Source organism: Mauremys mutica, chromosome 5, assembly GCF_020497125.1.
Source record: "Mauremys mutica isolate MM-2020 ecotype Southern chromosome 5, ASM2049712v1, whole genome shotgun sequence".
In the NCBI taxonomy this organism is placed as follows: Eukaryota; Metazoa; Chordata; order Testudines; family Geoemydidae; genus Mauremys; species Mauremys mutica.
In genome coordinates, this window is record NC_059076.1 from 41,953,026 (window position 1) to 41,977,854 (window position 24,829).

General features: G+C 40.9%; 1 pseudogene; it reads right to left on the reverse strand.

The window, feature by feature from the left end:
- The window catches only part of LOC123371213, a 106,226-nt pseudogene extending 91,672 nt beyond the window's left edge, over window positions 1-14,554 (reverse strand).
- Window positions 14,555-24,829: the final 10,275 nt, after the last annotated feature.

Sequence of the window (24,829 nt, forward strand, 5' to 3'; positions counted from 1 at the left end):
CCTCCCGTGCATTTTTCTGTGGGAGGGAGGAAGGGGATGACCTGGGCAACAGTGTGAAGAGCCCTGAGGATCCACCCATTTTTCTGTTGACTACATTCATCAGACTATGATTATTATCTTTTCAAGAAAACAGAACACTTCAAAGTCAGCAATCCCCATTTTTTAATCAGATATAGCGCCACTGTTGAGTGATCCAAGTTACTTACCACTTCCATGTTCCTGGATAATCTGCTTCCACAGTATTCTCAGCCCCCTTGGTTCTGGAGGATATGGATTTTATGCCTTGTTCTCTTGGGCAAGATTGTGCTGAGGTTCTGTGCAGCTGTACAAGGCAGTAATGCTTAACATCACATTATCAGCTTCTTCCTCACTCACTGCTTTTGAGAACTTTAATACTTTTTCATTAAAATTCTGCACAACCAAACAAACCAATTTAAAGATGGTCAATATCATCCATTCTCCAAGGCAGTGGAATTTTAAGCTTACAGAGATGTATAATATGTCCTTGTCAGTTGGAAGACCTCCCATTAAGGGTGTATAGCTTAAAGATCGCAAAACTTTTTTATTTAATTTGAAGCCCATATTTACTCACAGAGCACTATCCCCACAGAGATAAAGTGCCTGGCAAATTCTAAATTGAAGTCAGAGCTTAAAGCAAACATGCTTCTTGAAGCTTTTACTGCTCTGCAAAAATGACATAAGGTGGTGAAAGCCTAACTACTTAATGAGAAAAAAACAGAAAAGAGAATTTATAACTGGCTTCCAAAAATGTGACATTATGTTTTCCCCTTTCAGACCCAAAATAAAAGTCTCAGAAATGATAATGTGTGAGATGCATGAATAAAGTACATGTGCACCACCTGAGACTACTATATTCCCCGTTAGTACTACTCAGAGATTACCTACTGGCAAAGGGAACAGTGCTTTCAGAAATGATAAAGCATAAAGTGTATAATTCAGATCCCAAAGTTAGTGTGTGCCTATCAACTTCGGTGGCCTTTGGATAAGGCACACAGTAATGCTTCATCTAGAGAAGAATGTAATGAGAGGTAGCAAAAATAATGAATGACACAGAAAAGGTAATTTTAGAGACTCTATTCAACCTCTCATAATACAAGAATAATGGGACGTCCACTGAAATTGAAAGCCACCAATTGTAAATGTGTGTATATATATATATATAATTTGTTCACATAATTAGCCTGTAGAATTCTTTGCAAGATTATCATAGTGTCTAACAGCTTGGCAAGATTCCAAAGGGATAGGAGTAAGATTTTCACCTCTGTTCTGACACCTTTATGCCAGGTAAAAAGGCCCAAACAGAGCAAAGGTCTTCTAAAAGCCAGGAGAAACTGAGATACACTGCTACTGGCTGTTCTCCAAGCATCCCACTGCAAGCCCTGGTGGGGTCACAGCACCCAGGGCCGTCTCTAGCTTTTTCGCCACCCAAAGCGGCGAAGAAAAAAAAAAAAGCCGATCTGCAGCACTATGGCAGCAGCTCAATCGTGCTACTTCATTCTTCTGCGGCAATTCAGCAGCGGGTCCTTCGTTCCCTCTCTCTTCCTTTTCGGCAGCAGCTCAAAGAGGAGGAAAGGGACTGAGGGACCTGACGCCGAATTGCCGCTGAAGACCCAGATGTGCCGCCCCCCTTTCCATAGGCCGCCCCAAGCACCTGCTTGGTTTGCTGGAGCCTGGAACTGGCCCTGTTGCCACCCCTGGGATGCTGGAAAAGGCTGTCATAACTTAGCCATTCCATGCTGTCTAAATTACACTGGTGCTACTTCACTCCTTGGAGCAGCACACAATCAGGAGGGCACCAGGGTGGCTAAAAGCCACTTAAGCTCCCAGTCCTCTGGGCTGCAAAATCTGTGCTGCACCTCTTAGAGGAACAGCACAAAATCTCACCCTGTGCATTTATATTATAATGCAAACATGCACAATTACATTAGGGAAGATAAAATAAGGAATACAGACCTTCATGATTCTGAGCACTATCTGATGGGATTTAGGAAGATTTTTTCCCCTGTGAACCAATTATTCAAGTTACTCTCTAATTGCTTATGATTCCAGACACTCCTCCACCCCCCCAAAAAAAGAAAAAAGATGGGGGATTCAAGCACTTGGTACTGGCCCCTGTTAGTGACTGGATACCAGACTAGATGAACTGCTGATCTCATACTGTAATTCTGAAGTTCCTGTCTATGGGTAGCAATGAATCTGCCTTAGCTTCTCCTCAGGTACCCCAATATTTAGGGATGCCCAGTCCCCATCTATCCCACCCCTTAGTATTCTGTACCTACAGCATCCCTTACAGCAAGTTCCTATTGATCATACTCATAATGGTTAATTTTGATTAACTTCTTGCATAAACTCATCTACACAAAAATTATATGGCTACATAGCACTGGCAGTGGGTTTTTTTGTTTTTTTGTTTTTTTTTAAAGTAATAAAATAAATGGCTTTGAATCCTCAAACATAATTGTAATGGGATCATCTGTAAAAGTAATATTTAGATCACAAGAATTGTATAAGGGCTGAAAATCCTTTCTTTTAAATATAAGGAGTTGGTCAGTTTTATTATTGTTCTTCTGCAGAACTATCCAATTCATCATCTCCTTTTAGATCATAATGCTTGTAGGATCTTTTATATCAATAGTAAACTTCTTCCACTCTCCTGTAGTTTTCAAAAAAGGTAACAGTATTAACAAAGATTAAGCAATTCGAGTTTCTGTATTTTTCCAATTAAAACACAGCTATCAAGGCGAGATAAATGTAAGAAAATAATCTGATTAAAAAGTAGATACTAGTGAAAACTCTCCAGAGCACAGTCTATGTCTTTCAATGGGTTTGTACAATACCTAACACAATGGCGCTTTGGCACTGATTGGGGCCCCTGAGTGCTACCAGAATAATTAAAATAATACAACTACAGTAGCATGTAAGCACACAGTATTCTTGATATCATAGGCCACAAGCCCTCTCAAGTTCCAGCACCTTTCTGTGGCTAAGGTGACATAAAGGGGCTGGATTTTGTCTGTGTATAGCCAGCCAAGCTCTCAGCTGGTATAAAGCCAGTGATTCAGCTACTATGCTATGCCTCTCTGCAGCCTTGTAAGGGGCGTGGCTTGAGCACCAATGCACTAGCCAATTCTTAGCTAGTTTATGGTACCTTGACTCCCTGACTGGTACTTAATTTGTGCTAGGGCTTGCCAAGCCTGAGCCCCAGCCCCTCTAGGCTTGGCAGTTCATAGCCCCAGCACCTTTGGGCTTGCTATATCAGCTATGAATGTAAAAACATTGCTTTAGCACCTCTTCCATTACCAATTAAACACTGTCCTGATGGTCCACCCCGCTGCTCCTATGCATGCAGTGAGAGCAGGCTCTTTTTCCTCTGAATGACCCATTAACTCTGAATATTGATAATTCAGTGCCAGCATTTTCTTCACTTACTGCTTTTGAAAAGGGGGGGGGGAAAGTGAGTGAGAGAGAGAGAGAATGAATCATATTAGGTCTTATCCAAAGTCCACTGAAGTCAGTATGAACCTTTCCCTCCATTTCAGTGGTCTTTGGATCAGTCCTATTATGAGTGCTTCCACAATCTATGATAGAAGACAACTACCTCATTCTGCTGGTTCCGGGGAGCAAAGCTTGGTTCATAGGCACTGTGTAATGCTTGCTTACAAATATTCAGACCACATGGTAAGAGTTATCCAATCAGGAAACAATCATATATGACTGTGCCCATTAATAACAATTCAATTTTTTAAATATCAAATGCTATCAATAAATTGCTCACAGACTACATGTGAGCTACAAAATGTGAAGAAAACATTCAGTAAATTGTTTCAGAGTAAAAATAAAAATAAAAAAACCCTCCAAATCTGATGGTGGATAATTTACAAACTAAAAAGTGGAGAATTCATCATACGAGTTATTCTTTGCCAATCACTCAGGCAGCTCTATCTTCAAACTTCCCACTTAAGTGAATAGGATGTAAGCAGTAAAGACTTCAAAGGAACCACATCAATTTACATCAGCTGAAGACCTGGCCTGAGGAGTCTGACTTTCTTTGGGTGGGAGACAAGTCAGTGTAAAAGATAATATTATCTTAAGTTATGATTTCTTTTGTTTTGATTGATTGATTGATTGTTGATAGGATACATACTTAAGCAACTTTAAGTTAATGATGATTTTTTTTGTAGGGAAATGTATACTGCATTAAGAACCATTCTCATTGTAAATACAATAATGTTCCCATCTTTAGACATTAAATGAAGACTGCTGATTTCTTTATTTTTCTGGAATACGATATGGACTTTTGCTCAAATGGCCCTTCATTTCTATTTCCTGTTGGGGAATAATTCTTCTAAAGTTCACCTTTCTTCTATTTTTTTTCTAACTATAGCTACAGAAACAAAATAATATGTTATAAAAAGCAACACAGGTGTAGTTTGTTAGCAGTACTAATGGACAGCGGGGACGAGCAGCTGATGGGAGTGGGGAATAAGAACAGATAAAACTTGAAGCACTCGGTGGGGAAATGGAATTAATTTGATAGGCTGATTGTTACACTATAATGTAGTATAACATTTGGAGTCTGTATACTAGACCATCTCATCACATGTAAGACTGAACAATTGAATTTTCACATTGGATCAGAATAAACATTTATAGCCCAAATTCTTGTGTAATTTTGATACACTGGAAGAGGTCTTAACACTTACTCTTTTAGCCATAAGGTATCGTGTTCTACCATTAGCCCCCTCCACAGTAATATAACAAATGTAGGAGGGTGGGTCCCAAATGGAAGGCTGTGACTGACCCCCTCAGGGAAGTGAGGAGTTATCAAAGGGGCTCTGGCACCACAACTGGCTCTAGCGTGAAATCTCTGCTCTTCTGCTCACTGCTACAGGTAGTAGGCCCACTGCAACACATTTTTAAAAAAAGATTATGTATTTAGGAGGTTGACTATTCTCACTTCAGTTGCAACACATCCACACTCAACTATAGCCAAAACAGACTGAAGCTTTTCAAGTGGATGAACGAACAGTTTATGTGGGATTTAGTTTGTGCTGATTTAGGTTTATGCTTCTGCTTCTCTCCTTTATTACAGCAACTTACTTTTTACTTAAATACAGACAGCCAATTTTAAAGGAACCCTCTTGCCTAAATCCTTGCTACTAGTTTTAATGTCATTAAACTTGGAAAATGCTGAGGACAGTACATCCCTTCAATAAATCAAAACATTTGACAAGTAAGTTATTTTTAATAAACTTAAGCGTGGTGCAGTTTAGCAGTACATCATTATATGTGACAGCATTGCCAAATATCATCCTGGATAGACCAGGGAAATGCAAGAGTTATCAACCCTTCTCACTCATATTACCTTTCAAAAAGTCTCCAAATTCTTTATTTAATCTTCTAGAAGACTCACTTTGTGCTCTGTATGTACATATTCAACACCATCATTGTGCTGCTGTATGGAGTTTTCATTTCTTCCCCTTTTTATGTGATATTCTATTTACTTGTTTGGTTATTTCCTCTTGGAGCTCCTCAGTCTCCTGAACCCCTCCTTGTCTTTGCACTCATTAGCTGGGTTCATGAATTTGCATTTCTCCCCGCTCCCCATCCTCCCCAGGCATAGATATCACATCTCATGGTTGTGGGGCATGCAACAACATAGAATATCTCATCCTATTAACCTTGTATAGTGCATATTGTTGTCTCCCACTGCTCTGATGTTGGCATCAGATATTAGAGCTGGTCAGAACATGGTTTCCCCACCCCTGCACACACAGAAAATTTCAACTTTGAGATGAAAAATTGAAAACTAAAATTTTGCAGGTGTAAACTGAAAAATTTGATTTGCAAATATCGCTGCAGTGCTTTGTGGGAGTTGTAGTTTGGATGCTTCAGGTCCCCATTCTCCCTTATGGACTGGAATATCTGGTGAGATTATATCTTCCATAATGCAGCAAGGTCTTTTCTCTTGCTAAATCAGCAGGGTTATTCCTGGCCATCATGTATCATGGGCGATGTAATCCAGTGGGGTGAACCTGGCCCCTAGAGGAAAACTGGGTCATAAGGCAACTAAAATACAACTCCCATAAGGCACTGCAGCAGCCTTTCTGAATGAAAGTTTTCAAGTGTTTTATTTATTGACAAAAAAAGTCAAAATTTTCTGGAGAAAGCAGATATTTTTCACCTACAAAAAATCATTGACCAAAATCCCATTTTTCTTTTGACAACCAGCTGATGGAATTTTTTTAAACCAGTCCTAGCAAGTACTCAAATAGTCAAAATGACCTCACCAGAATGATTGAAGTAGAGTGAAGGGCACTGTTATGTAGTACCCTTTTTTGAGGGTGGTAGGCAAAGAGTCAAGTGCACAAGAAGTACCTTCTCATCTGAGAGAAAGAAGGATATAGATTATTGGAAAGAATGAGTTCTGTGAGTAGAAGTCACGTGCAATTGATCTTGTAGGCATCTGTATGGTGTGCATAGGATTCTACTCACCAAAGATGAGTCAAGACATAATGGCTCCATTCTTAAATAGTGAACGGAGGGTGGACTTGAACAGCACATAAGAATTGCAGTCACCATAAACTGAATCTGAGTCTCAGTCAGTCTCTCTTTCTTACACACAATGCTTCCTATACCAGGAGGAACTGTTGTCCACTCAGCAGTTGTCACATATACATTCCTGAAGGGTTTCTATCTTCCTCTTGGATGGAAAATGAATCTCAGAATTCCTGCATGATTTCCAGTTGATTACTTCTGTTCATATGGAAGGTGTGTATTGTGTAGCTCTCCTCACTGTAACATCTAATACATTTTCAAGGCAGCAAATTGGCTGATGATAGTGTTGTCTCCAACAGTCTTCTGGCAGTAGTGGCCCTCACATACTGATCAGGCATGCTCCTGTGTGTTACCCAGGTCAGCCCACATCCATCACGTGATGGCTTTTGGAGGCCATTTACCGTGATGGTTCCTTGGACTACCTAGATGAGGTTCAAGAAGGTGGTCCTTTCCTTGGAGACTCTTTGCCAAGGGTATAAGAGCCTCTTCTCTCTGTGAGCCAGGTTAGGCCTTGTCCTCCTCCTCTCCCTCACCAGCATGTACCACCCTAACAAAGTGATGTGTTGTGCTGCAGCTGTGGTGGCTGAAGCCACCATCCAGATATGTCAAACCCAGGATGCATCTCTGTCATGTGTTTATCTAACCTAATGCCCTCTACCAGCTCAGGTCTAGCCCAAAAGATCAACAGCTTGTTCTCGCTCTCGCTCTCTCATCATGTTTTCTTCGATGCTTAGGGCTTTTAATAAATCAGTTAGCAGTCAGATTCCTAAGTGTGTGATACACAGAGTTACCAGTGAGTGACTGACGAAGAGAATAAGTTACTCAGACACCACTTACATGCTTAGTCATACCTCTGCTATAACAGAATCATCAACAGCTGAATGAGTGCATGTGGCCCTTGGAGCAAACATGAAAGTCCTAATACAGCACCTCAGCCGTCACTCTGTAGCAATAAATAGGGAGTGTTCTAAGGTACACAGAATGCTCTAGGGATTTGGGCACAAGCAACAATCTGTCCTGAAGAACCGCTGCATGCCCAAAAATGTGCCAAGTCCTATGGGAGTGCATAGCAGGCCATTTGAGCCAATGTGAGCTTTTGAAAATATTGGCAGCTGAATACAAGTGGACAGGGATATGGGATTTTTAATAAGTTTGTTTTAAAGAGAGAGGATAATAATGCCCACACTCTGCTAGCTGTCCACTAAGACAACTGAGTTCATAAACAAAAAGTTCATAATCTAAGTTTAATAGATTTACTTCCTCAGGCAAGGCAGTGCTATGAGAGTGTTTAAAACAGTCTTTTCTCAGTGCAATCAATAAAGCTTTCACAGAAAGATTGGTTCTGTTCCAAAGATTTCTTTAGCAGTTTCCACAGGACTCTCAAATGCTAAATAATATTTTATCACTGTTTCTTATTTTACAACCTTCCCCCATCTACTTCCCCTAAACCTGACTGTAACCAAAGGTTAAGAACATAAGAACATAAGAAAGGCCGTACCGGGTCAGACCAAAGGTCCATCTAGCCCAGTATCTGTCTACCGACAGTGGCCAATGCCAGGTGTCCCTGAGGGAGTGAACCTAACAGGCAATGATCAAGTGATCTCTCTCCTGCCATCCATCTCCATCCTCTGACGAACAGAGCATAGGGACACCATTCTTACCCATCCTGGCTAATAGCCATTTATGGACTTAGCCACCATGAATTTATCCAGTCCCCTTTTAAACATTGTTATAGTCCTAGCCTTCACAACCTCCTCAGGTAAGGAGTTCCACAAGTTGACTGTGCGCTGCGTGAAGAAGAACTTCCTTTTATTTGTTTTAAACCTGCTGCCTATTAATTTCATTTGGTGACCCCTAGTTCTTGTATTATGGGAATAAGTAAATAACTTTTCCTTATCCACTTTCTCAACATCACTCATGATTTTATATACCTCTATCATGTCCCCCCTTAGTCTTCTCTTTTCCAAGCTGAAGAGTCCTAGCCTCTTTAATCTTTCCTCATATGGGACCCTCTCTAAACCCCTAATCATTTTAGTTGCTCTTTTCTGAACCTTTTCTAGTGCTAGAATATCTTTTTTGAGGTGAGGAGACCACATCTGTACACAGTATTCGAGATGTGGGCGTACCATGGATTTATATAAGGGCAATAATATATTCTCAGTCTTATTCTCTATCCCCTTTTTAATGATTCCTAACATCCTGTTTGCTTTTTTGACCGCCTCTACACACTGCGTGGCCATCTTCAGAGAACTATCCACGATAACTCCAAGATCTTTTTCCTGACTCGTTGTAGCTAAATTAGCCCCCATCATGTTGTATGTATAGTTGGGGTTATTTTTTCCAATGTGCATTACTTTACATTTATCCACATTACATTTCATTTGCCATTTTGTTGCCCAATCACTTAGTTTTGTGAGATCTTTTTGAAGTTCTTCACAATCTGCTTTGGTCTTAACTATCTTGAGTAGTTTAGTATCATCTGCAAACATTGCCACCTCACTGTTTACCCCTTTCTCCAGATCATTTATGAATAAATTGAATAGGATTGGTCCTAGGACTGACCCTTGGGGAACACCACTAGTTACCCCTCTCCATTCTGAGAATTTACCATTAATTCCTACCCTTTGTTCCCTGTCCTTTAACCAGTTCTCAATCCATGAAAGGACCTTTCCTTTTATCCCATGACAGCTTAATTTACGTAAGAGCCTTTGGTGAGGGACCTTGTCAAAGGCTTTCTGGAAATCTAAGTACACTATGTCCACCGGATCCCCCTTGTCCACATGTTTGTTGACCCCTTCAAAGAACTCTAATAGATTAGTAAGACACGATTTCCCTTTACAGAAACCATGTTGACTATTGCTCAAGAGTTTATGTTTTTCTATGTGTCTGACAATTTTATTCTTTACTATTGTTTCAACAAATTTGCCCGGTACTGACGTTAGACTTACCGGTCTGTAATTGCTGGGATCACCCCTAGAGCCCTTTTTAAATATTGGCGTTACATTAGCTAACTTCCAGTCATTGGGTACCGAAGCCGATTTAAAGGACAGGTTACAAACCTTAGTTAATAGTTCCGCAACTTCACATTTGAGTTCTTTCAGAACTCTTGGGTGAATGCCATCTGGTCCTGGTGACTTGTTAATGTTGAGTTTATCAATTAATTCCAAAACCTCCTCTAGTGACACTTCAATCTGTGACAGTTCCTCAGATTTGTCACCTACAAAAGCCAGCTCAGGTTTGGGAATCTCCCTAACATCCTCAGCCGTGAAGACTGAAGCAAAGAATCCATTTAGTTTCTCCGCAATGACTTTATCATCTTTAAGCGCTCCTTTTGAATTTTGATCATCAAGGGGCCCCACTGGTTGTTTAGCAGGCTTCCTGCTTCTGATGTACTTAAAAAACATTTTGTTATTACCTTTGGAGTTTTTGGCTAGCCGTTCTTCAAACTCCTCTTTGGCTTTTCTTATTACACTCTTGCACTTAAGTTAGGTTAACAAACTTATTTAAACTTCAAACATAAAAGAATTCTGAGTTAAGGTTAATAATCAAACCTGATACTGCATATCAATGCATTCTTTTTGGGGAGAAAGGGGTGTTTCTTTTAAACAGGGAGTATTCTGCAGCTAGGTTGATAATGACAGACAATTTCAGCATAAATTACAGCACTTGCAAAATCATCATCATTATATTTGCAAAGTGTGTGAGAGAACCGGTTACTTACCTTTTTGATGACAAGATCCATATTAAGCTCAGTGTCTTCCAGGTATTGGTCAATTGATCAGATGAACCTTGTTACTGTGTTTTTCCTTGTATTGAGGCCCAAATAACTTGTATTTAACAAGTAGATTATTTTTTCTTAAATCACTTTGATAATGAGATGCAATAATTAGGCCATGAAACACATTCTGTGGACTTCAGCAGTCTGTTCTGTCCCCACAGTCTAGAACCCTGCTTTCCAAAACTGAGAAGGGCCTTTGGTCTCTGAAGCCACACACCACCCAAACTAAAGCCTTATCATTTCAAGGTAAACAAAATCCCAAATGAAAAACACCACAAATCCTGTAATCTCACAATATGGGCACCATAAGGTTATATGGTCAGGAGCATGCAAAGCTTTTCCCCTGGCTGCAGGAGTATCAGCTCATTACCTCCAAATGGTGACATCTAAGGTACGGGGAGACCATATCCTCCAGAACCAAGGCCTCAAACAGCAAAGCGGCCACCTTCTTGAGTTTCGTACGCTCATTCCACTTCTCACTGCCAAGATTACCTTGACTTGCCTGCCTACTAGCTCTATTATTGCTCCTCTCCAGCACTTTTACCAGACCTCTATTGTACAGACCATCCCAAGCTCCTTCTTTGCTCTCTCTGTTAGGAGGCCCATGATAGATTTTTCCTCTAAATCCAGACTCTGGAGAGCCTGTTCAGAAAGCTGCAGCTGCTACTCTGGAGACATCGGAACTTATTACATCTCTACCTCCCATCACCTGCCAGCAGTCCTCACTGTCCTAGCCTCTAGCTACTAGAATCCTTCTCAACTACAACCCCTATAATGCGTTGGGTTCTGGGCTGAATTTGATACAGAAGAGCGCAGGGCCTCAGACTGCCCTCAGAAGGCCACCATTAACCTGCTGTGGTGCAGAGGGGAGGCTTATCAATCATTTTGAAATTTATATACAGATAACATTTAAGGAATTATGTATCTACTGGAAATTATATTCTCAAAGCCTTAGAGTTAAGGTAGATAACCATAAAGTGACATGTCTTAGATGGGTTCCTTTCAAGTCAGAAGTAACAGATAGTTATTTCTCCATTTGGTCATGTATGTATTGAGCATTGTCTGTCTCACAATGGATGCCTATCTACATACTGAGCCCAATACCAGTCAAAAGCTTGCAAAGCCATTGAGACAGGAAATTTACAGTAAGAAATATATGGCAGGAGGGGATCCTGTTCACAAGTCAAGACAATGGATTGTGAGAATATAGCTAAGAATGCAGAGGTATTCTCTAGCTCCTTCACCTAGGAAACAAGCTAACCATGCCTGGTCTCATGTAAAAGGGATTAGAGCCTGCCTGGCTAGAAAGCACTAGTAAGCAATAATACTTTATTAAACAGGAGAGTATCTTATTAATAAAGTCTAGAATCTAGAATGCAAATTATGATTTTATTTTATATTTAACCATTTCTTTCCAGTACTATTTCTTGCTATCACTGGAATCTCTATACTTGTTAAATAAACTTACTTGTTTTTACTATAATCAGTACATAAGTGCTGTATGTTAAGTAGAGTAGTGATCTGAGGTATAACTGGTAAGGTTGTGTGGAAGCAGCAAATCTGTAAACACTGCAAGTGGAATAGGGGCAGGACACTCCAGGAAGATGCTCAGAGGGCTCAGAAGTTGGAGTGTGCTTATCATTAACCTGGAGAGAAAAAGTAGGGCCTGTGTAGGCCTAGAGGGGAGTGCCTGTGTTTCCCAACCAATGGAGTTGGGGAGCTGACAATGCGCAGGCACAGACAAAGCTATTATACTAATAGCAGGCGGTAATGAGGTGTCTCACAACCCTGGGTACCTCTGAGAAGCGTCACTCTAGTGGAGTTTCCTGCCCCTCCAGTGAGTTTCACAGTGTAGAGGTATCATTTGACCTTGAAATAAGAATTTGCCCCACTGTGTATGAGTTTTAAAATTCAATATTATTTATTAATTTGATTACAGTAGCTCCAAGGAGCCCCACTACAGTGCCTAGAACAATGGGGCCCTGGCCCAGTACAAACAGACCCTGGCCCAAAGAACTATTTAAATTCTTTTTTCCAAAATACCAAACTGCACACACTGCAATGAGGATTATTTTGCTTTCAAGACTCATTTAGCTTGGACTGAAATCATCAGGCTAAATTTCACCTGGGAAAAATAGTCGAAGATAATTACTAGAAATCTTAACCTTCGTTCTGCCATGCTGATAATTACCATAAAGAGCTGACTTCAACATTTTTTAAATGAAATATAAGGGCAACTCTGTAGTACTAGGACTAGTTAATGTGTTAACCTAACATTTGGCTTTTCCCACATGTCAAGTATTTTACCAGCTAGAATTATAGCAGTAGAAATATAGCACATTCAGTTTTGTATTTCCTTCTGTTTTATTGCAGGTACTGGAAACTAATATGACAGTGAGTAATATAAAATCCCAAGGGCTCAATCCTGCAAAGTGCTAAGAGTCCTCAATTCCCAATAAAATCAATTAGTTTCTACATTTTGACTCAGTTCTCATTCCAATAAACTCCTCTTGACTTCATCAGGAGTTTTCCTGAATGAGAAATGAGTAAGAACCTGAAAATTTTGCACAAATTTGAGCTTGCTCAGCACCTTGTGGGATTGGACACCAAATCCTGCTCATGTAGCTGGGAGAAGTCAATGGGGCTACTCACACAGAAAATGTATCCCAAACAAGTGTGCAGCAAGCCAATAGGAAAGCTAAGGATAACCTCAGTGAAAATAAATTAATCCAGGACTTCTTTAAAAAAAAACAGAAGGGAACAAAAATAACTCTAATTTGGCTGCAAATTAATGGTGTACAGGGCTCTGGGGTTAGTTTATGTAATTTGAATAGAAAGTGACACATTATCCAAGGCTTCAGTTTTAACCTCAACTAATTAATACACAACATCACATATTTAAGGGACAGTTACTGCCACACTTACTCATAATGAGTAATATCTCATGCTGAAATTAGTCCCACTAAAATGAATTTAATTTTCACTAGTAATAGCTAAAGACTGGTTACCCATATTTCAGACTCCATGCCTCCATTATTGTCCACACAGAGAGAAGAACCAGCACCCATGGAAGCGAGCTTTCCTCCTCCACCCTCAACACTTGAGAATCCCTGGTGTTTGGGTTCCAGGGGGCTGGGGCAGGAGTTCTCCTCTTCCCAAACCTGCAAGGGAAACAACACAAGTGAATATAGTCCAGTCCTAGAGGCAGTTGTAGCTAGAGGAACCCCAAGCATGTGCTTCTAGGAGCCAGTGGGAGGCTGGTGGGTCCAGGTAGGAAAGGAAAGGCAAGAGGTATCTGCATGACCTCTTCTCCAAGACCTATAAATTAAAGGAACAAAACCTTTGACTTCTGTGAAGGAAAAATCATGTCCCGAATGGAAGAACTCTCAGGAAATGGTGAATTCAAATGTATGGATTTCCACTCCCTTATGTGGATTGAGTTGGGGATTGTCTCTCCTCTGTATAGTGCTTACCACAAAGGGGCTCTGACTATGTTGAGGCCTCCAGGCACTACTGTAATACAAATAATACTAATACACAAAGAATGAGAAAAATTGAGCCATTAAAACGGATTGTAACAGTAAACTTTTGCTGGTGAGAGAGACCAGCTTTTGAACTCTTCTTTACATCTGGGAAATGTCCTTGAAAGTTTGTCTCTCTCACCAACAGAAGTTGCTGAATTAAAATATATTACCTCACCTGGCATGTCCAATATCCTGGGACCAACACAGCCACAGCAATGCTGCATATATGTACAGGAATGCCTCACTTAAAGTCGTCCCGGTTAACATTGTTTTGATGTTAAGTCGCTGATCAATTAGGGAACAGGCTCATTTAAAGTTGTGAAATGTTCCCTTCTAAAGTCATCTGGCAGCTGCCTGCTTTGTCCACTGCTTGCAGGAAGGGCAGCCTGTTGCAGCTAGCCGGTGGGTGGTTGGAACCAGGGTGGACCAGCAGCCCCCCTATCAGCTCCCCACTCCACTAAGTTCCCTGTGCAGCAGCTGTCCCTCTCCCCACTGCCATGTGCTGCTCCTACTCTCTGCATTGCAGCTGCTCCCAGAGACTCCTGCTTGCTGTACATGGGGAGGAGGGAAGCGGGGGACTAATGTCAGGGTGTCTCCCCCTCCCCCCTGCTCCTGCACCCCACTTACCCCATCTTCCATAGAGCAGGAGGGGACACACGACGGAGGAAGGGAGCTTCTAGGCAGGAGCTGTGGGTCTCAGGTCTCAGCAAGCTGATTTAATTAAAAAGGCAGTGTACTTAAGCCTGGGGTCAGCTACTTAAAGGGGAAATGCACATTTTTTTCTCTCACATACAGGGTATCTGTCTCTATCTGCCCTCCCTCCTTTCCTGCTGCCTTGTAGAGTGTTGTGAGGCTTATCCCTTGAGGGTTTAGTCAATTGCTAGTTCATTTAGCAGTAGGGCATTCCCTGGAAAATATCCCACCTTCTGACTCCTCCACCTCAACCAAGCTTCACAATCATTATCACTGTGTACCAGTATTAAATTGTTTGTTTAAAACTTAGAGAGAGAGAGAGAGAGAGAGAGAGTGTAATGTCTTTTGTCTGGTGAAAAAAATTTCCCTGGAACCTAACCCCCTCATTTACATTAATTTTTATGGGGAAATTGGATTCTCTTAACATCATTTCACTTAAAGTCGCATTTTTTCAGGAACATAACTACAATGTTAAGTGAGAAGTTACTGTATCTATAAACAGTATTCTGAGTACAGAAGAACCACCATGAGCTGAACATCCACTTAATATTGAAGATTAGCTAATTTACCCTTTCTACTCCTCAGGTTTTACACTTCAGTGTATGTTTAAACTTTATTACATTACCAGTGTCTGCAATATAGTGTATGCCTGCTGTAACGTTGCACTCCATATGTTTTATGGAAATATGCTAATGAGTGTGAATATAATGTAACTGGAATATGCTTCATGCAAAAGGTCTCCTGTAAGGCATCATTACAAAGGTTATAATCTACTGAGTTTGTTCATCCTATTTGTATGTATGTGTCATTCTGGTATCTGAAGCTAGAAATATAAAGTATATCTCTGAGGTATTATTGTAATTATGAAAAGTGTGGGCCATTGATGATGGTTTAGAATCTTGATGGCTCCCATTGACTAGGACAATTGATTGTAAATGTACTTTCAAGCCTTCCTGTGTTCGTGTAAGCCAGTCCAGGGAGAATGGCGGCTGAGGGTCTCACAGGATATGTCACGTGATGCTGAAATCCATCTTAAATCTGGTACTCTTCCATTTGGAAGGAGGGGTGGAGACCCAGAGAGACAAAAGATTCCCGCTTTGGGCCAAAGCTATAAAAGGGGGTGGAACAGAACAAAGGGGGCTGCCAGTCATGAGAAATCCCCTAGTTACCACATGAAATGGAACTAACAAGGACTGTATCGAGGAAAGGATTAGGTCCAGACTAGGAAGGAGTCTAGTCTGTGAAAGAAGCTTATTGGAACATCTCTGAAGGTGAGATTTTACCTGTAAACAGTTTCTTAATGTATTAGGCTTAGACTTGTGTGTTTTGCTTTATTTTGCTTGGTGACTTACTTTGTTCAGTCTCTTATTACATGAAACCACTTAAATCCTACTTTTTATTCTTAATAAAATCACTTTTGTTTATTATTGAACTCAGAGTAAGTGATTAATACCTGTGGGAGCAAACAGCTGTGCATATCTCTCTATTAGTGATATAGAGGGTGAACAATTTATGAGTTTACCCTGTATGAGCTTTATACAGAGTAAAACAGATTTATTTGGGGTTTGGATGCCATTGGGAACTGGGTGTCTGGGTGCTGGAGATAGGTGACCTGCTGAGCAGTTTTTGGTTAAAGTCTGCAGCTCTGGGGGCGTGGGGACCACACCTGAGTCTGTGTTGCAGCAGGCTAGCATGTCTGGCTCAACAAGGCAGGGTTATGGTGTCCCAAGCTGGCAGGGAAAACAGGCTTAGAGGTAATTCCAGCATGTCAGGTGAGAGTCCCAAGGGGGGTCTCTGTGACTGAACCTGTCCCCCCTGTCCGCTAGTGGGTGGGGGGGAGAGGTGTGACCTGTGTTGGTATTTTGAATGTGTTACAATAATTAATTTAGAAATGCATTTAAGTACTCAAGAGGCGATGTTAACCTTTTTGGTAACAAAAATCTTTGGTTTCAACATTCTAGCTTCTAACTCTGATGCAGATGTGGGAAATACTTATATTCACCTTTAATGTGGATGTTTAATATTTAATGTTAGTGCATTGCAACGTTGTGATTAAAAAGAGTCATTACTATATTTCTATCTTCCATGCCAATTCTCAGGAATGCTCTGGTAGGTTTGTATAATAATTCACACAGTATTTTGGGACTGCTAATCTGTTATATAAATCCAATCTGTGCCAAACTACAGCATTAGATATTAGAATAATAAATCATAGTCTCACACATTTTGCATCCATAAATGAATGGATAAATGTTTTCCTCACTAAATCTGAGGTATTAATGTATGGTATACTTGTACTTTTAAATTGACTCAACACTTACACTAGGCACTACTATTACATTTGCAAGTGTTGCATTCTGAATAGGAAAAAAACATACATGCACAGACAACTGTTGGGAAGCTGAACAGAACTTCACTGCAATAAAACTGTAGTCATCACAGTAACTTATCTGGGTACCACTGTAATTTCCCTGAGCAGGGCTCTCCTTCCTGTGGAGACCTCAAACATGATTTTCCCTAAATTCCTTCTGGACTGGGTTTAACTGTCTCACAGTTAACTCAGTAAAGAGGAAAAGCTCTGGTCCATGGTTACAGGACCAGTTGACCTTTCACACCCTCCCTTGGCTCATTGTTTCATTCCTTTTTCTTATTTCCTCGACAGCTTTCCTGCTCTCACCTCTTAATTCTCAGAGTGGGATCCACTATCAAACAGTGGTCAGGTTTGAACCATCCCTACCTGTAAAAACTCTCTTTGAATAGGACAGTAACATTGTTTCAAACATGATCACTGTACATATAAACCAACATCAATACTGCAACATTGCCTTACTTGTGCAGAGCTCTGTATAACCCAATAACCATTTAGAAGAGTGACTTTTACATTTGTGCAAGCTTTAAACAAGTATATAGCTTTATACGGTATTAAAAATGACATTGCTAATTATTTTCAAATCAAATGCACATATTTAGATTGTGAAGTACTGACCAAGCGGTAGTACAAAAAAGGAGGCTATGGTAATTCTGTAGCAAATAATAAATTATATGAAAGTCAACTATGAGATGATGTTACTGAAAAAGGAAAATGTTACACTGCATGATATTAACAGAAAAAAACATATGTCAAACAAGCAAGGAAATCATTCTGCTCTGTTCAGTGCGGCTGAAGCTTCAGTAGGAGTGCTGATTAGATTCAGTTTAAAATACATTTAAAAAAGACAAATTGGAGTACATTCATATGAGAGCAACAAAAATGATAAGGTTTGGGAAATAAGATTAATGAAGAAGGGTTTATTGCTTTTTTTCAATTTTATAAAGAGAATTAGGCATATTCAGTGTCCCTGCCCGCAGGTATATGGGATCTTGGGGAGCAATTACCACACAGGTGGGGTGCCAATTAATTTCTTTATTAAAGGAAAAAGGAAGTGGTGGGAATTTAACAATGAAATACGATGGGATGGGGTGTATAGGGTGTTTACAATAGACAATGATGGCGGGGGTTCTTCTTATTGAACAGTGTAGGGAGTTCTAACAGTGGGGTACAGTAAGTGGGGTTCAGCACAATGGGATACAGTACAGTCAATAAGCAACTCAACTTTATATAGGAACAACTTTAGATACAGTGTGGAATGCAAAATGTACCCAAAAGAAATGCAAAATAAAATGGTAGCTTCAATGCAAATACCAAGTATATCAGGAAAGTGGAGGCAACCAATGGGGTGTTATAACCACAAGTAAAATGTGAGACACCGTGCAATGATACAATATGGGTGATAAGTGAAATTATGCAATGTAACAGTATAAAAGAAAATTAATGACTTAATTTGTGAGGCTGTGATAGCAGTAATCTGCAAGAGTGTACCTAAAGGCTGGGTCGAGAAACAGGAGTGGGGAGGGGAGTGAATGATCAGTGGCAACTGATGAGAGGAGAGTGCAGCTGCAAGCAGCGAGAGACTCTGAAGCCCTGCGGGGTGAAGCCCAGAGCAGTCTTCAGGAGCCTGCGGGCTGGACGTACGGGAGACAAGAGCAGCTGGAGCGCACTTAAGGGGAGTCTGGAAGCAGCAAGAGGGGAGGGCACTGAACGTGCAAGCGATGGGAAGGCACGTGGAGAATGGGGGAGACGGCTGAGGAAAGAAACAGGTTGCAGCAGCGGAGAGCACTTCAGGGAAGCTGCGGAGCAGCGGGGTGAAGACAAACGGAGCAGTGTGATGGTGATCTTCGGTAGGGGAGGGGCAGCGGAGAAGCGGGAGCACGAACACAGGGGATACAGGGATACAGGGAGAGGCAGCAGAGAAGTGTAAAGAAGGGCAAGAGGGAGGTTTAAGCAACAAGCGGACACCCAAAAAAAAAAAAGGAAAGAAGCGGCAAAGGGTTTGGGAAGTTACACCGGGGGAGAAGCAGCAAGGGGTTTGGGAAGTTCGGAGGGTGATGCAGACGCAGGGGAAAAAGCAGCAAAGAGTTGGGAAGTTTGGGGACTGTGCAGATACGGGGGAAAAAGCAGCAAAGGGTTACAACAGGGAGACACGAAGAAGTACACAGAGGGGGAGATTGGAGCGGGGGAAAAACAGACACGGGAAAGTTCAGGGAGAGATCGGGACAGCGGGAAGACGAATTCAAACAGCAAAAACCTTATCTATCGTCTAACTTAATCAAACTTATATAAAATGACAAGCAGCTTATACAAAGTAACAAAACAGGTACAGAATACAACCAGGCAATGGCTTTTTAACCAACGACTAGGCAAAACAACAAATATCACAATTCTAAGCAAAACTATAACAAGCAACTATACGGAGCAACAAAACAGCAAACTATAGCAAGGCAGGTGAAACTTACAAGCGCTACAATCTTAGCAAACTATGACTTGTTAGACAAAAAAGCAAAACCTATGGTGCACCTTATGCTATGGGGAAGTTACAGAGGGCAGAGTGATATGTGCCCAGGATACAGCTCCCAAGGCAGCCCCCAAGGAAGCCAAGGGATGGTGGCTGCAGCAGTGGATACGGCTGAAAACAGTGAGCCCCGAAGCAAAGCCCACTGGAGCAGAGCTTAGCGGTGGCACAAACTTATTTTTTAACGGCAAAGCGCCGCGGAGTTTAAGAGAGGTTTTAAGACACAGACCAAGGTTTAGCTTGAGTCTGTGTGCTGGGGAAACAGAGCCAGCAGCTAAAATAATAAAATAAAAGTATAGACAGTTTCACAGAGGGATTCTTACCAGTCCCTAAGGCAGCAGCAAAGGCAGAAGCAGCAACAACATCAGAAGAAGCAAGGAGGGCTCGGTACGGTCTCGATAATCAGGAGGTCTCTCAGGCAGCAATTCGTTCTTCGTCGGGGGGGGTTAAAAATGGGGGTACGCTCAAAAATAAACGAGAGCGGAGAAAGGACCCCCCAGAACCCCTGGCTGATCAGACCAGGCAGCAATGCAGGAACCTTTCTGATGTTTGTTTCAAAATGCCTGTTTTTTAAAAGACAAACTCAGGCAGTTTCCCGCCAGTAATCCTGATAGGCTCCCTCTGTCACAGGGGAGGAGACACAGGGAAAAACTGCAGGTGAGCACAGAGACGTGCCTGGGCAGAGTCCTGGACAATAGGTGTGAGTTCACACCTCAAGACTCAAAAGCACATGAGGCCTATGACTCATGCCCAGGATCTCAAAAACACATTAGGTCTTGCAGCTCTGGACATTGCCTACCCTACACAAAGCCCAGGTTTAACAAGGTGATAACAGGACCAACCCTTTGAACAGGGCAGTGGTCCCACTTAGCACGCAGCACAAGTGGCCATCCCTTTGAGAAGGGCAATGGCTCTTGGTAAACAACTTAACAGCCAGGGAGGGGCGGCCACAGGAGGAGAACAAAAACAAAATGGAGTAAGAGGACAGCTGTAAGAAACAAAATGGAATAGGGGGAAAGCTGTAACAGACATTCAGTACACCAGACAGACTGGGGGGAGTCAGGGAAATGGAAATTTTGCTCCAATGTGAAAGTTCCTCATTTTATTTTTTTCTTTAATAACTTTAATAAAAAATATTAAGCAGGAAATATATTGCAATTAATTTCTAAGTTATTGTAACATAGCACTGGATAAGGGTGCCTTAACTGTGGGATTCAAAGAAGTATTACTACTGGCAGATCAAATCCATGAACATTTTTATGAAGTGGTGTGACGCTCTGTACCTCAAGGGAACACCCATCACACCCATGTCCATCTTTATAAAATGATTGTGTGGTATCCAATGCAAAGTTTGTCATGTTGGGTGTCTTCGGAAGGTTCATGATGCACTGAGCATGGTTGTTATAGTGATGTTATAGTAATTGTTACAATAATGTTATAGTAAGATTATAGGTTATAATTTCATGTATATAGGTATGAGGCTGAAAATGTATCCTCATGGTTTAAAGAAAGCCCATGCAAAAACTCTCCAAGAACAGAGAGGCAGTTCACACCTCCTCAGGCCATGGTTAGGACAAACCTAGCTCAGCCTTACAGGAATAATGGACACTGGTTTAGTCAACAACAAGAGAATCTGTTAGACCCTCGAGGGAGTCACTCCCTTCCTTTGGGCATTTTGTGACTGCAATGAGGTAATGCTCACCTGACTCTGAAAGGGGGAGGGGCAAACTCAAGAGGAAAGAAAGGACATGATAAAAAGGAGAGACATTTTGCCATGCTCTCTCTCTCTTCCACCTACATCTACAGACACCATGACCACCATGCAACTGAACCACTCAAAGGGGAGAGCCTGGCTGAAGAGCCAGCCTGTGGTAAGAAGCATCTAAGTTTGTAAGGACACTGAAAGTGTTAAGATCAGCTTAGAATGTGTTATGCTTTTATTTCATTTGACCAAATCTGACTTGTTATGCTTTGACCTATAATCACTTAAATCTACCTTTATAGTTAATAAATCTGTTTGTTTATTCTACCTGTAGCAGTGCATTTAGTTTGCAGTGTGTCAGAGATTCCACTTGGGATAACAAGCCTGGTACATGCCAATTTCTTTGTTAAATTGATGAACTTATAAAAGCTTGCAGCATCCAGTGGGCATAACTGGACACTACAAGACAGAGGTTTCTAGGGTTGTTTCTGGGACCAGAGATATTGGCTAGTGTCATTCGCTTGCAAGTAGCTGGGAGCAGCTTCCATGTCAGAGGCAGTGCGTGAACAGCCCAGGAGAAGGGGGTTCTCAGAGCAGAGCAGGGTAAGGCTGGCTCCCAGAGTCAAGGATTGGAGAGGCCTAGCAGATCACCAGTCCAGATAACACCAGAGGGGAACATCACAAGGGGCTATTATCAGATTGTGTTTATTCTACTTTGTGTAAAAAAGCATACATTTATATAGAAAAATATACACAAATATAGTATACAATACACACACAGCTCTAACACATAGCATGTATGTAACTAGTACATACAAATAAATAAAAAGAATGTTAAGGTTGCAAAATCAAATATTAAAGTTTGGAAATGGCAGCCCTTAATGCAGCATGCCCCCTGGACCCAGACTTGGGCAGGGGAGACAGCCTCTGCCCTCAACTCTGGGGGCACAAGGAAACAGTTGATATGTTCTAATGGAACCATATTGAACCCCAACTTGGGTCATTAGAAGGATATGGAGCTTTAGACCCACAGCATAGATTTCTACCAGGTGTGCTAAAGAAGTAAACAAGGTTGAAAAACCAAAACAAAACAGGTAATATAATATGACAATACTCTTTCCATTCCACTAGTTTCTCAGGAGGATGTTAAACAGAAGCGACTAAAGTTAGACATTTTAAAATCAGCGGGTCCTGTAACATGCATCCAAGAATTTTAAAAGAGCTGTGAGGAGCTTGCTGGACTCTTTATGTTCATTTTCAACAAGTCTTGGAACACTAAGTTGCAGAAGACTGGAAGAAAGCTAATGTGCCAATATAAAAAAGATAAATATGATGACCCAGGTAGTTATAGGCCTGTCAGTCTGACATTGATCTCATGCAAGATATTGGAGCAGCTTACACAGGATTTCATTAATAAAGAATTAAAGAAGGACAATATAATTAATGCCAGTCAACATGGGTTTATGGAAAACAGACCCTGTCAAAATAACTTGATGCTATTGCAAGTTTGTTTGATAAAAGTAATAGTGCTGATGTAATATACTTAGATTTCCGAAACTCATAGGACTTTTGACTGCATGATATTTTATTAAAAGGTAGAACTATATCAAATTAACATGGCCCACACTACATGGATTAAAAACTGACTAACTTATAGATCTCAAAATGTAACTATAAATGGGAATCATCAAATGGGTGTGTTTCTAGTGGGGCCCTACAGGGATTCTTTCTTGGCCATATGCTATTTAACATTTTTATTAATGACCTGGAAGAAAACAGAATCATCACTGATAAAGTTTTCAGATGACAAAAGTTGGGGGAATGGTAAATGATGAAGAGCACTGATACAGAGTAATCTGGATAGGTTGGTAAATTGGGGAGCAAGCAAAAACTAGGCATTTGATGGAAAACTTTGCTCCAGTAGCCTCCATTTGTTTCTTTATTTTTTCCCCAAAGTGTCTTTAAGGACCCAAAAAGAGAGTATTAGGTAGGATAGCCATCCCCTCATTATTTTGCCCACCAACTAGGCTTAATATTTGACAGACCCATTTTGGTTTTCATTAATTTTTGGTTTTATATTTTGTGTTTACCAACCACAGTTTTAACAGTCTTTGAATTAAATTAACATGGCTTTTTTGTTTAGACTAGTTCAAATTTGTCATCTCCTTTTTGTACCTTTTTATTAACATTTGTTATAAATTATTGTGACATTTTGTGAACATTTACATGCCTTTTACAGTCAAGCTCACAATTAGGGTAAATTTGTCAGTCCAGTTATAACACTCCTTTCCCAGGAAGAATGATTCAAAAAAGATTTGGGGGTTGTGGTGGATTGAACAGGAGCTCTCAGTGCAATGCTGTTGCTAAAATGCTGTTGTGATCCTGGGAAACACAAACAGGGGAATCTCAAGTAGGTATAGAGAGGTTATTTTACCTCTGTATTTGGCACTGGTGCAATCACTACTAGAATACTGTGTCCTGTTCTGGTGTCCACAATTCAAGAATGATATTGATAAATTGACAAAGGTTCAGAGAAAAGCTGCAAGAACTATAAGAATTAGAAAACATGTTTTATAGTGATAAACTCAGTGACCTCAATCTATTTAATTTAACACACACAAGGTTCAAAGAGTGATGTGCTTACAATCTGTAAGTACCTACATATAATGGGCTCTTCATTCTAGCGGAGAAAGATGTAACATGATCCATTGGCGGGAAGTTGAAGCTAGAGTAATTCAGACTGGACATAAGGCATAAACTTATAACAGTGAGCATAATTAACCATGAGAACAATTTACAAAGGGTTGTGGTGCTTTCTCCATCACTGACAATTTTTAAAATCAGGATTGGATGTTTTTTCTAAAAAAAGATATGCTGAAGGAATTATTTTGGCGAAGTTTGTGATCGGTGTTATACAGGAATCAGGGTTTCTCACCACAAAAATGCTGGTGGCCACTAACAATTTTTCCTAAAATACTTAATTTATTTTAGGAAAAACAAATAAATCTACACATATCCATGTCCAAATCATTGTAATTTATTTATGTAGGTTTTTTTTGCAGATCTACTAATAAAAATAATGTCCAGTTGTCTGTATTCTATACTGGATCTAAACAGAATAGAAACACAAATAAGGTGCTTTCAATGTTCTTGCCTTTTATTGTTGTTGTTTTGCTTTTTGCCTTCTTTTTTATGACTTGCTACCTAGTAAGTCTGCTTCTGTGAAAAGTGATATTTGTATGTTTGTTAATATCACTTTTCACATCATCAGACATGATAGCTAGAAGGCAGTGAAAAGCGATTTTACCAAACATACAAATACCACTTTTCACAACGGACTTACTTAGCCCTGGTAATCCGGAGTACAAATTAAGCCCTGGATGGGGCGGTTCTTAGGGAGGAAGTGGGGCGGGGGTTCCAAGGGCAATGAGGTAGTGAGCCCAGGACTGGGACCAGAACCCGAAGGCCGGAGGACAGAGCTGAAGCTGGAAGCCTGAACCCCACCAAAGGTGGGGAATTCACACTGGCTGCCTGCTCCACTGGTGTTTGTGGCTCAGCTGCTTCCTCTCTCTCTGACCCCGCATCACCACCAAGGAGGCTCTGGCTGAAAGAAAAGCCCCTGGTGGCCGCATTTAGAAATGCTGGACTGGATGATCACAATTGT